This window comes from Erpetoichthys calabaricus, chromosome 8 (assembly GCF_900747795.2).
Source record: "Erpetoichthys calabaricus chromosome 8, fErpCal1.3, whole genome shotgun sequence".
In the NCBI taxonomy this organism is placed as follows: Eukaryota; Metazoa; Chordata; class Cladistia; order Polypteriformes; family Polypteridae; genus Erpetoichthys; species Erpetoichthys calabaricus.
In genome coordinates this window covers 145,335,952-145,348,030 of record NC_041401.2, presented here as the reverse complement: position 1 = coordinate 145,348,030, position 12,079 = coordinate 145,335,952, and the positions used below count along the sequence as shown (strand labels likewise).

The 12,079-nt window shown below is 41.9% G+C and overlaps 1 protein-coding gene across 1 annotated transcript in view; it reads right to left on the bottom strand.

The window, feature by feature from the left end:
* The window catches only part of LOC114656143 (anion exchange protein 3), a 313,389-nt gene that overhangs the window by 58,262 nt on the left and 243,048 nt on the right, over positions 1–12,079 (bottom strand).

Below are 12,079 nucleotides of genomic sequence, written 5' to 3'. Positions count from 1 at the left end.
TTCAAGAAGGCATGTAGGAAATGGAATAGACAGAGTGGTGGGCGTTGGCCGATAGAGGGGACAGGAGATGTAAGTGAAATACAGGAAGCTAGGAAGATCCTGTGTAGGAATTAGCAGGGTTGTTATAATAGTGGACCATATCGAATGGATATGTTTGATAGATGGGAATTAGTAATAAAAGACAGAAATTTAGAAGCAGTACAGAAACAGAATGAATTGTTGCGGGCAAATGAGGGAAAGGCTAAAAAGGAGAAAGAGGAATTACTAATTACATTACAGAAAGTTCAGACAGGCACGGAACCACAGGCAGACGGGAGGAAAAGGAAGAATAATCCAAATAAAGACCCCCTTTATCCTATTATTTTTTCCTCTCCTCAGTACCAACCTCAGGCACCTCCATTATCCCCTCCTCTATCCCCCATTCCGACTGCCCCCCCTACACTACAACTGGCAGAAGTTTCCCCCGATGATCCCCCAGGCACAGATCACTATGACCCACCCCGCACTAGACAAACCCCCGTCTCCAAATGCACTCGAAGTCAAACCTCCACTCACAAACCAGCTCCAACTTTTTTCTCTCCAACCTCTTCTGATCCTTCACCTTTACTTACTTGCCCTTTAATAGAAGTTCCCAATCCCCATTATAACCCTGCCCATCCAGCCGGACCCCAAAATCCCACAACAGTTATGATAAATCAGAACTGGGACATCCAAGAACTAAAGGATGTCGTGAATGCATTTCCAGATCCAAAGGAAGTAGGAGGACTAAAATTTGTTGAACAACTTGATCAGTTAGATAGCATGTATAAGCCTAACGCTGCTGAATGGACCCAGGTACTTCGTTGAAAGCTTGGGACCACATGGGCCACTGTTTGCAAGGGTGTCCGCAATGACGTTCCATGGGTATGGAACCCAGCTTTAACTCGAGGACAGGGGATTGGTGGAGAAGGCGAATTTAACCCACAATGGGAGGCGTTGAGACAAAATATTGCAGAAAAATATAAAAAAGGAACGGACTGGTCCCTTATTTCTGCTGCAAAACAAAAGAGAGACGAGGCGGTTGATGAATGGGCACATAGGATTCAAGACCTTATGGCTAATCACTCGGGCTTGGAAAATGTTGATGACCGCACGCGAGCTGCAGTTCCACCTTTTGTTTCCGGTTTGCGCCTTGATATACAAAACAAGGTCCGCACTTCCTGTATTGAGTGGGAAAGTGCCGCGTTTGATGAAGTCAAACGACATGCTGAACATGCCGAAAAACAAACTAAGCAGAAGGAATCGGACTCTCATGCCAAATTATTGGCAGCACAGATGAACTATTATACCAGGAATACTCCTGACCGAAGCCGAGGATATGGCCTTAGAGGAAGGGGACAAGGACGAGGAAGAGGACGAGGTGGTTTTAGAGCTCCTCCTGTTGACCACAATAAGAATCCTTTTATTCCCTCTCCCTTTAATCCCAATGTTAATTCCTACTCTTGCTACGCCTGTGGTGAAACTGGACATTTTCGTCGGGAGTGCCCTCACAGACAGCAACAGCCCCCGCCTCCCCCTATTCCACCTGTTTTTTCTGACACCCCTGACCAACAATACTGGCCATAGGAAAACGCAGGGACCTCCAGCCACTCTTTTCAACTACCTTTGCTCACCCATAATTCAGAGACTGATCCTTTACTGACATTGTTCGTTGATGGCACTGAGACTATTTTCTTAATCGACACTGGTGCCACTCGATCTACCCTCTCGCTGGCAAAGGTCCCTGCCTCGAACGAGACTGTTACTGTGCTTACTGCTTCTGGACAACCTCACCTTCTTCAAGTATCAAAACCTCTTCAAGTCCAGTCACGTCCTGGCGGACATACCTTACTGCATCATTTTCTTTTAAATCAGCTCTGTCCAGTTAACCTTTTAGGAAGAGATCTCATGACAAAACTTTCTCTTTCTATTTCTATGACTGACAAAGGTTTTTTCTGTTCTACCCCCAAGTTGTTGTGTCAAATTGCCCCTTACCCCAAACCCTCTTTTGCAGCTTGGACTTTAGATATTTCCCCACACACCATTCTCCTCAAAGCCCTACACTCTTTTTCCCCCTGTCTCTTTCCCAATTTACAGGCCCCTGACATTTTACACTGTACTGCCCAATACTTCCCTATAGAAGTAGACACCCCCTGGCTAGAATCTTTCCTTACTTATGGTACTCACCCCGAACCCTTCACATCTCCTGTGTTTTTATTTCATCCACAAAGGCAGCTGCTTCTGTTCATCTTACATGCTCACAGCATATATTTTATCTTGGCGGCTCAGTGCCTCATATTTCCTTAGCTAAATCACACACTGTTAAATGGGGGGAAATAGGACCATGGGTAGAAAAATGCCTTGAAAGAACAGACTGGTTACAAGTTACTCCAGGTATTTTTGATACTCCTGACCGTTTAATAACTAAAGTGGTGTTTCAAACTGATTGTTTAGTACATCGCGCTTTGTGCCGTCCTTCCTCTTTTGCTTGTTCATTGCAAACCACTTTCCCTTCTTGGCTCTCTATGCTCCCTGATTCACTATGGTCCCAGGGAAAGAATGATTATGGAAGGATAGCCCATTGTGAGCCTCTGGTGATCCACCCGAAATCCTCCTTCCGCCCGCACCGTGCCCAATATCCTCTGTCTCCCGAAGCAGAGGCTGGCATCTCCGCCGTACATTCCGATCTCGTCAAACGTGGTGCCATTATTCCAATTGAATACTCTCCAGTCAATTCCCCCATTCTACCTGTAAAAAAGGCTGACGGTTCATGGCGTTTCGTACAAGACTTGCGACAAGTAAATTCTGCCATCTTCCCTAGGGCCCCTATCGTCCCTAATCCTTCCACTATCCTCTCTACTATCCCTCCTTCCGCTCGGTACTTCTCCATTATTGACCTAGCTAATGCTTTCTTTTCTATCCCTGTACACCCTGATTCTCAATTTTGGTTTGCTTTTACTTTCCAAAACCGCCGTTGGACATGGACCGTCATGCCTCAGGGATACACTGAAGCCCCTTGTGTATATGGACAAGCTCTTGCCCAAAATTTAGAAGGCTTTTGGCCGGACAGAGGTAGTACATTGATACAGTATGTAGATGACATAATGATATGTAGCGCTACGGAAGAAGATTGTACAAAAGATACCCAGAAATTGTTGCTGTTTTTGGGGGACAATGGCCATAAAGTTTCTAAAGTTAAGCTGCAGCTAATCAAAACAACTGTAAAATATCTAGGTCATGACATTACGTATGGAACAAGAGCTCTCTCTAGCGATCGCATTACAGCCATCCAAAATCTTCCTAGACCGGTCACAAAACAACAGGTTACGTCTGTTTTAGGTATTCTGGGCTACTGCAGACAGTGGGTTCTAAATTTTACTGAAAGAGCACAGCCGTTGCAACAATTGGCTAATACTCCTGGCATCCCCCTTTCTGGCCAGGTCCAATGGAATGAACAGGCTGAGAAGGCTCTCTGTGACCTAAAAACTGCTCTTCTATCTGCGCCCGCGCTTGGTTTGCCTGAGCATTCTCGTCCATTCACTTTGTTCGTGGACGAAAAGCAGGGATTTATGAATGCAGTACTGACGCAACAACATGGAGATAAACAAAGACCGGTGGCTTATTTTTCTAAAAAACTGGATCCAGTGGCCGCAGCACTTCCTCCGTGTCTTCGTGCTGTGGCTGCAACAACAGAAGCTGTATTAGCAAGCACGGATGTAGTTCTCATGAGCCCCCTAACAGTTAAAGTGCCTCACGCTGTACATTCTATCCTAGTACAAGCCAAAACTTCACATCTCACTACTGCTAGGGCAATACACTATCAGAATGTACTCTGTACTTTGTCAAATGTTACAATTGAAAGATGCTCCACTTTAAATCCAGCCACTCTTCTCCCAATTAACAACGAAGGAGAACCACATAATTGCCATGATGAAATAGCAAAGGTTGTAAAACCTAGAGTAGATCTACAGGAAACACCTTTAGAAACTGGAGAAATGATTTTTGTGGATGGATGTTCCTTGCGATTGAAAAATGGAGCACCCTCAACCAGTTACGCAGTGGTCCAAGGGGACCGCCTGCTGGAAGCAAATCGAATTTCATCAAGCTTGAGTGCACAAGCAGCTGAACTCGTAGCACTCACTCGAGCATGTCAGCTGTCTGAAGGGAAGATCGTAACAATTTATACGGATTCCAGGTATGCTTTTGGAGTCTGCCATGATCACGGAGCACTATGGAAACTAAGGGGATTTAAGACCAGTACTGGCAAACCCATCCAACATCAGAAATTGATCGAATCCCTTTTAGAAGCTATAACCAAACCATCGAAGCTAGCGATTGTTAAATGTCAAGCTCACACAGGAAAACAGGATCCTGTTAGCAAAGGAAATGAATTAGCTGACCACTTTGCTAAAGAGGCTGCATATAATAACACACCAATTTCTTTATTCCAACAGAGAAATGACCAGGACCCTGATAATCAAATTATTTCTTTACAGAGTGCAGCCACGGATATCGAAAGGAGAAAATGGTCCAAAGAAGGGTCCCTCTCTGATGGAGTCTGGACTCATAAACACACTAACAAACCTTTTCTCCCAAAAGCCTCTTTCCCAGGAATGGCAAAAATGGCCCATGGACTCAATCACGCAGGTAGAGATGCCATGGTTCGAGATGTTGAAAAACATTGGGAAGCTGTAGGTTTCTCTACATATGCAGAGCAATTTTGCAGATGCTGTGCAATATGTCAAAAGTTTAATGTGGGAAAAGGTACCCAGGTAAGTCCCGCCGTTACCCCTAATCCAATGGGTCCGTTTGAACACCTCCAAATGGATTTCATTGAACTAACCCCGTCTAAAGGGTACCGATATTGTCTTGTGATTGTCGATGTGTTCTCCCGATGGGTAGAGGCTTTCCCTTCAAAACACAACGATGCCAAAACAGTAGCTAAAGCACTAATTAAAGAGATTATTCCAAGATGGGGTATCCCTCAAAAGTTACAAACAGATAATGGCACTCATTTTGTGAACTCCGTTATAAATGAATTAACCACCTGGCTCCAAATTAATGTGCACCATTATTGTAAATACCATCCCCAAAGCGGAGGCATCGTAGAACGATGCAATGGCACTTTAAAAGCTAAACTCGCAAAAATTTGTGAACAAACTAATTTATCATGGCCGGATGCACTACCCTTAGCTTTAATGGGACTAAGGGGACGGGACACACCGACAACTGGGACTATCGCCGTTTGAGATTCTGACCGGACGTCCCATGCCCATTGGCATGGTTGTAGGAAATGTGAATTTGCATACTGTGGACAATGATCTTCTCTCTAGTCTTGCAGGTCTCCGAACCTCGTTGAAGGAAGTCCACCAGCAGGTTAATCAAGCCTGGAGGACCAGCCCACCTTCTAAGGATTTACCAATTCCCTTGGGCACCTGGATCCTGGTTCGAGATACTCGGAGGAAACACTGGCATCAGCCTAGGTGGAGAGGACCATTCCAAATTCTTCTATCCACACCACATGCCGTGAAAGTTGAAGGACTGCCTGCCTGGATCCACGCATTGCATTGCAAGAAATGGCTATCTTAAAAATACATTTTCTGTTGACTGTTACCCGCACCCTCTCAGGCTACCCAAGGATGGGTGGTGATCTCTATCTAAGTACTTTACCGCCTCTATGGAAAGGGCATATATGCTACATGAGGAGCACATGTCTCGTATAGCTTCTTCCATTTTCTCCTCCCCATCCCCTTTCCCCCCCCCTTCCCCTTCATCAACCATTTCAATTTAATTCTACTGCCCACATCATTTTGTTCAAAAAGGGAGGAGTGTAAAAACATAAAATGATGTAATTGAACAAAATGTATGTGTGTAAGTACAGAAAATAGGACAGAATGATCAAACTTGTTTGTGTTTTGCGTACGTGACAAAAAGCATATATACTTTCTGGAAGTTTTCTTTCAATGATGTGTGTGACAAGAAAATATACCTTTAGGGTAAAGACTTTACCAATTGGAATAATACAAAATGAGTCAGGACGCTATTTTTATTGCTTACGTGGTCAACGATCAGGAGACTAGAAAGGTATAAAAGAGCAAGGATATCTGCGCTCGAGGCAGATGAAGTGCGGTGTCCTAGGACTGTATTTCTCTGTCATTTTACCCTTGTCTGGTATGTATCAATAAAAGGTTTTTACTAATTTTAATTTTCTTCTCTGTCTTCAGTCACAAAAAGTGTCCACACCTGCAATCACATGTTGCTTCGAAAGCAAATGTGCCATTTTGATTCTCAGATTAGACAAGGCTGTGCAAAATGTGTTTTACAAATTTTTTAACTTTTAAAATAAAAATATTTCAATTTTTGAAGACTCAACATATTTTATTTTTTGGTATTTAGTACGCTGTATTAATGACCTTTGGGAGGTAGCCATTGTACAGCACTGCAGGAGCAATTTTCAGGTTAAATGGCTGTTCAAAGGCCCAGTGGAGTACAATCCCTTCTGGTAGTAACAGGATTTGAACCAGCAACCTTCCAGATACCAGTACAGCTCCTTAGCTTTAGAGTCACAACTCCACCCTAACATATTAAATTAGGCACTGGATGTGTATGCACTTGTCTCATTTTTTATTATTTTATAATAATAAGGTTTAAACATAAAAAGTTGCACGTTTTATGTTTCAAAAACTAAATTCTGTAAATCGAGAGTTTTGCCTGAAAATTCAATCTCCCCATGAGCACCATGGCTAGGCACTGTGACAGTATTACTGCAGATACTAGATCAATCCACTGATCAATCTCTCTTAACCCTTGAAATTGTTGTTTATCAAGAAACCTAAATTCTTAATGCCAGGAATTCTGTCCCCTGGGCAGAGCAACAGGCTTTTTTCCAATAAAGAAATGTGACCTCATATTTGACTGTTCTGACTCTCATAGACCCCACTTGAATAATATTGTACAGCTAATCCCTTAAACACATAAAACTGAGATCTTGATTTTATTTTGGAACAGATTATTAATATATTAAATTAATAATTAATTAATTGATTAATGACATTTATATAGAGATTTTCCAATCTGCTCAAAATATTACATAGATGGTGGGGAACCACTTCAACCATCACCAATGTGTAGCACCCACCTGGATAATGCAGTGGTGGCCATTTGTACACCAGTACTCTCACCACACATTAGCTATTAGGCAATGAAGGCATGAAAGAGTTAGTTAGCCAGTAAAGGACATGGGATGATTAGGGGGGCAGGCTGTGGTGGAATAATTTAGCCAGGACATCCAGAAGCAACCATCTGTTTTTGAAAAATGCTTAGGGATCTCTTATGATCACAGAGGATCAGGACCTCGGTTTTATCTCTCTTCTGAAGGATGGAGCCAATTTTCACAGTGCATGTCACAGAATATTTTTAGCCAGGAATTGACACAGAGCCAAGAGCTTTTGGTTTCAGTGACACTTTATTACATACACAGTAAGTAAAACTGTGCTGGGTTTGTGAAGACAAATAACCCTCAGACACGGAGCAACACTTGTTTTACAGAATTGACTTCACATTACATATTCTGGCCGCCACTTCATATGCTAATGGCCAGCACCTTTTTGCATTTTGCCACTATTGTACCCTGCTTGCTCATTTATGCCCACTGCATACCTTACACTCCTTATGCTAACAGTCAAAACCTTTTGGCATCATGCCACCTTTGTCTCCTATCCTTTTCAACCACGTCCCCTTATTGCTAATCCTCCATCCTGTACATTGTGATAATATTTCACGATGTTAAGTCTAATGCTGACAGTCTCTAAGGGCTTTATTATATTGGTGGCTAAATCCAGTAGGTTCCCTTTTTAAAAACAATATAACGTGCTTAATATAATAAATGCAGAAAAGTGTAAAATTAAATGTTCAAAAGGTGCATCAAAAGTATCATATAAAATTAAGTACTCATCAAAGTGCTCAACAAGTGCTCAAAGTGTTGACATAAAAATACACATAAAAGTATGAAAATATATGTAACAAGTATAAAACATAAGTATAAGTATAAAACATAATATTTCCGTACTGCATATATAATCAGGTAATTAAGATTATATATCTCCAGTGCAATTTTCCTGTCTTAATCATTAATTCCAGTGCTCATCATTGTCACTACAAATCAGTGCTCATCTTAAAAGCATATAGTCAAATATATACTTAGTCTACTCAGATACATGCTTAGCTGAAGTGCTTAGTATTTGCTTCAAATATATGCTTAGTTTATTTTCCTATACGCAGTGTCCTTATCACTGCACTGGGGCATAGGTACAATTGACATGTCTGAGAACATCAGCTACCCTGGCATTACGGTATGAGATATTTTTGTTTTCTGATACAGTATTTAAAAAAAATAATACTATGAGCACTAATTTTATTCTCCGTTTAGCAGCAGTTTCTAAGTAAAGTAATGTTTATATTTGACACAAACACAGATTCTATGCACATTTGAGAAGTTACCTGTCAGGTTTTAGTAAAAAATTGACTGTCCTGCCTTTAGTTTTTGAATAATCAGCCTTTATTTTGGGGTGGAAATTGCTGAAAAACATCCTCAGGGTGTAAGGGGTAGCATTGCTTTTAAATTACAGCTTGCCAAAACTGCAGCCAATTAGAATGAAAATGGCAAGAGACGTCAAAAACTAGACATGGATTAATGAAAAATTGTGTATTGCCACGCACAGTTACAAAAGCTGTTCTTCTTGTTGAAAAGGTTCTGAAAATTGTTATTTTAATTACTTTATAATGACAAAGTAAAATAAAGTAATTTGCCAGTAATGTTCATAAGAGAAAAAAGCAGCTACTGCTGCAATCTCTGTTGACATTTTAGCAGGCAATAAGCCATTAGTAAGCCACCTCACTTATGCACCACTGTAAAAGAATAAAAAAGCTGACATTCACAATGAACATAAAAATAGCTGGAGCATATAGCAAAAAAAAAATGTTATGGATTGTATTTGTCAGGATATTTCACCATATGATAACTGCTTCTGACAATAGAGTTTACTAAAATTATGCAGCACTTGTTTGACAGCTGGAGGTACATATCCAGTCTGAAATCCTGGGACCTTGCAGAACCAGATTTCATACTTCATGGAATAAAATGAAAGTTTTGTGCAGCAGGTGTAACTGAAATTTTTAAGTAGGTAGGAGGAAATCTACACAACACGGATGGAAGTAGATTGAAAAAAAACTATAACATGTAGTCCTCTAGACTGCACAGACTTTACCAAAAAATGATCTAAAACATCATCATCATTATTGAATCATTTTTGTGTGTTATCGCCCTGCACTACATGCACACCTTTGAAAAAGACCAGTGCGTAAGATCGATATATAGTAAAGAGCTGAAGACTCTGCGTCTAGTTGTTCTAACTTTAGTACCACTGAAGTGTTTTGATCAGATCATGGTAAAGCACATTCACCTGGGGCCTCATGTATAAACGGTGCGTATGCACAGAAATGTTGCGTATCAACGTTTCCACGCTCAAATTGCGATGTATAAAACCTAAAGTTGCCGTAAAGCCACGCACATTGTCACGGTACCTCATACCCTGGCGTATGCAATTTCTCAGCTCGGTTTTGCAGACTGGCGGCACCCAGCGTCAAAGCAGTCCTACTGTTCCTGTGTGGTTACCCTTTCTTTCTTAGACCCACTTTATAAATACACTGAAATTAACTGCATATTGTTTATTAGTGTAATGCATCTGATTGTAATTAACCTGTAGCAATATAATGGTCCAGGGAATAGCCATAGTATTCCAAATACCATAACTGCTTTAGCGTTGTTATGCTCACTGCATCTTCTTCTTTCAGCTGCTCCCGTTAAGGGTTGCCACACCGGATCATCTTTTTCCATATTACTCTCACTGCACCACTCGGAGTATTTATATTACTGTATCTGAGTGGGGAATCACAGCAGCAGCTGATCGGAAAGAGAATTATTGGTATACAGTTTCAAGCACACACTACCTCAGCCACGGCAAAACGCGTCAAAGCCTTTCCTGTATGGACCTCGCGTTTCAGAAACAGTGTGCTTTTATCCAAAAATATACCCAAAGAAAAAAAAAAAATCATTCAATTTACATGTTGCTGTCAATGAGTAAAAACCCAAGCCCATATATCAACTGATATGTCTGTTTGGCTGGTGCAGAGGTAAGAACTGCTGTCTTGTAATCAAGCAGTTATGATTTCGAGTCTGGGTTATTCCCATTTTGAGTAGTGAGCTGCTGTTATATAATAAAAACATACACTTGATTTCAGTCTATAACACCCGGTGTAAATTTTTGCTGCCTGTAAAAAGATATCGCTGAAGGGATATAAGCAGACTGTGACAGATGGCTGGGGCCCATGCCTGGCCGGGATGCCCCTTCACCACATCTGCCAGGGGGACAAGGGTGGGAAGCCCAGTATCTCCCCCTGGATGCTAGATGGCAGCCTCCCTGGGTTGCAGCGATGCCTCGGACTCCCCCAGGGCTTCATGGGGATTGGAGATCTGTGCAGCTCTGTGGGGTTCCACAGGCGCCACCAGGGGGTGCTGCAACAGGACCAGCTGGCCCCTTTTGGGCACAGGTTTTGCCACACCCAGAAAGTGCAGCTGGATGTCGGCAATCAACACCTGGAGCACTTCCGGGTGCCTGATAAAAGGGAGCCAGCGACCACCACTCAGCGGCCAGAGTTGGGTGGAGGTGGACAAAGCTTGCTGAGGAGGAGTGGTGGTGGGAAGAGAGAGAAGTGCTTTTTGCTTTACTGGTGTGCTACTGTTTGGGACTGTGTTGTGGCTGGAGGGATTATGGGGAAGACGTGCCTTCCAGCTGAAGAAAAATAAAAACAGTTCATTTTACACGTGCCTCCCATGTCAATCTGTGTTGGGTTGGGTGCAATATAGCACCTTTTCTTACAAGACACACAAAGGCTGGTGAATCATTTTTTCTTGGTATCTTCTTGTCACTTTAATTTTTTTAATTCAGTTTTATTCTTGAAAAAAAGCACACTTGTTTCGTTATACCTTTGCAAAATTGTTTATTTTATATTCCAATAACCACTAGAATGACATCAAATCTGTCTCTGCTTCTCTCGTGCATGTACACATGCATCCATGCATGAAAACGTCATTATTTGAAAGTGCTATGTCATTTAAAAATGGTGTTTTTTTTCTGATCTCGCCCACATGCCACGTTATGGTGCATGGTACTGAGAAAGCAGGCAGACTTCTTCTTTTGGGTGGATACACCGTCAGCATGGCACTGCCAGATCTAAGCACTAGCATGAAGAGTTGCTCATGTGCTGAAATGACTTTAGCTGCAGGTGGAAGTCCCATTTTATTTATGGTGCCAAGCTGAGTTGTGTTGTAGTGCAGCAGTCTATTAGATAGCAAAAGTAACGTGAAGAAGTTGTCTGTTGTTACAGTTCTGCCTCTGTACAGAAACGGCTCCATAAGCTTTATGACCGCAGTCTCAGAAAGTCTTTCTCCCATGGGATGACTGGGATCTTTTCCTAAATAAGGAGTGACACTGCACATGCACTTTGTCTCCAAATCTGCCGCAATCTAAAACTTTATGCAAAATTTGTCAGGCTTGGTTGAGATGTATTTCAAGAAAGGACAACAGACCTTGTTTGGAAACAGTTGCTCATCAACAGTAATATGTTGCCCTGGGTTGTAACTCAAAACACAGTTCTCAACAAAACATTGCCAGATGTCAGAGATTGCAGCAAATCTGTAGTTTTTCACACGTTCTGCACAGGTGTTTTTGTTTTGTCAAAGCGTAAATACTGCATGATAGCGGTCACGGGACATCGTATTTTTGAATGCCGGTACAGCAAATAATTCTGACCAAGCATCAAGCACCGCACCAACTGTGGTCATCGCTGCGCTTGTGAAAAGAATGCAAAGAACTCAGAGAGGGAGAGGCAAGTTCGTTGTACCATGTCTTTATTTGAAAACTGATTGTGTCACATTGGCGTGGGGGGTGTGAACGTGACTGAGAGAATAAAACTGAATAAAACAAAGTAGCAAAAATTTACA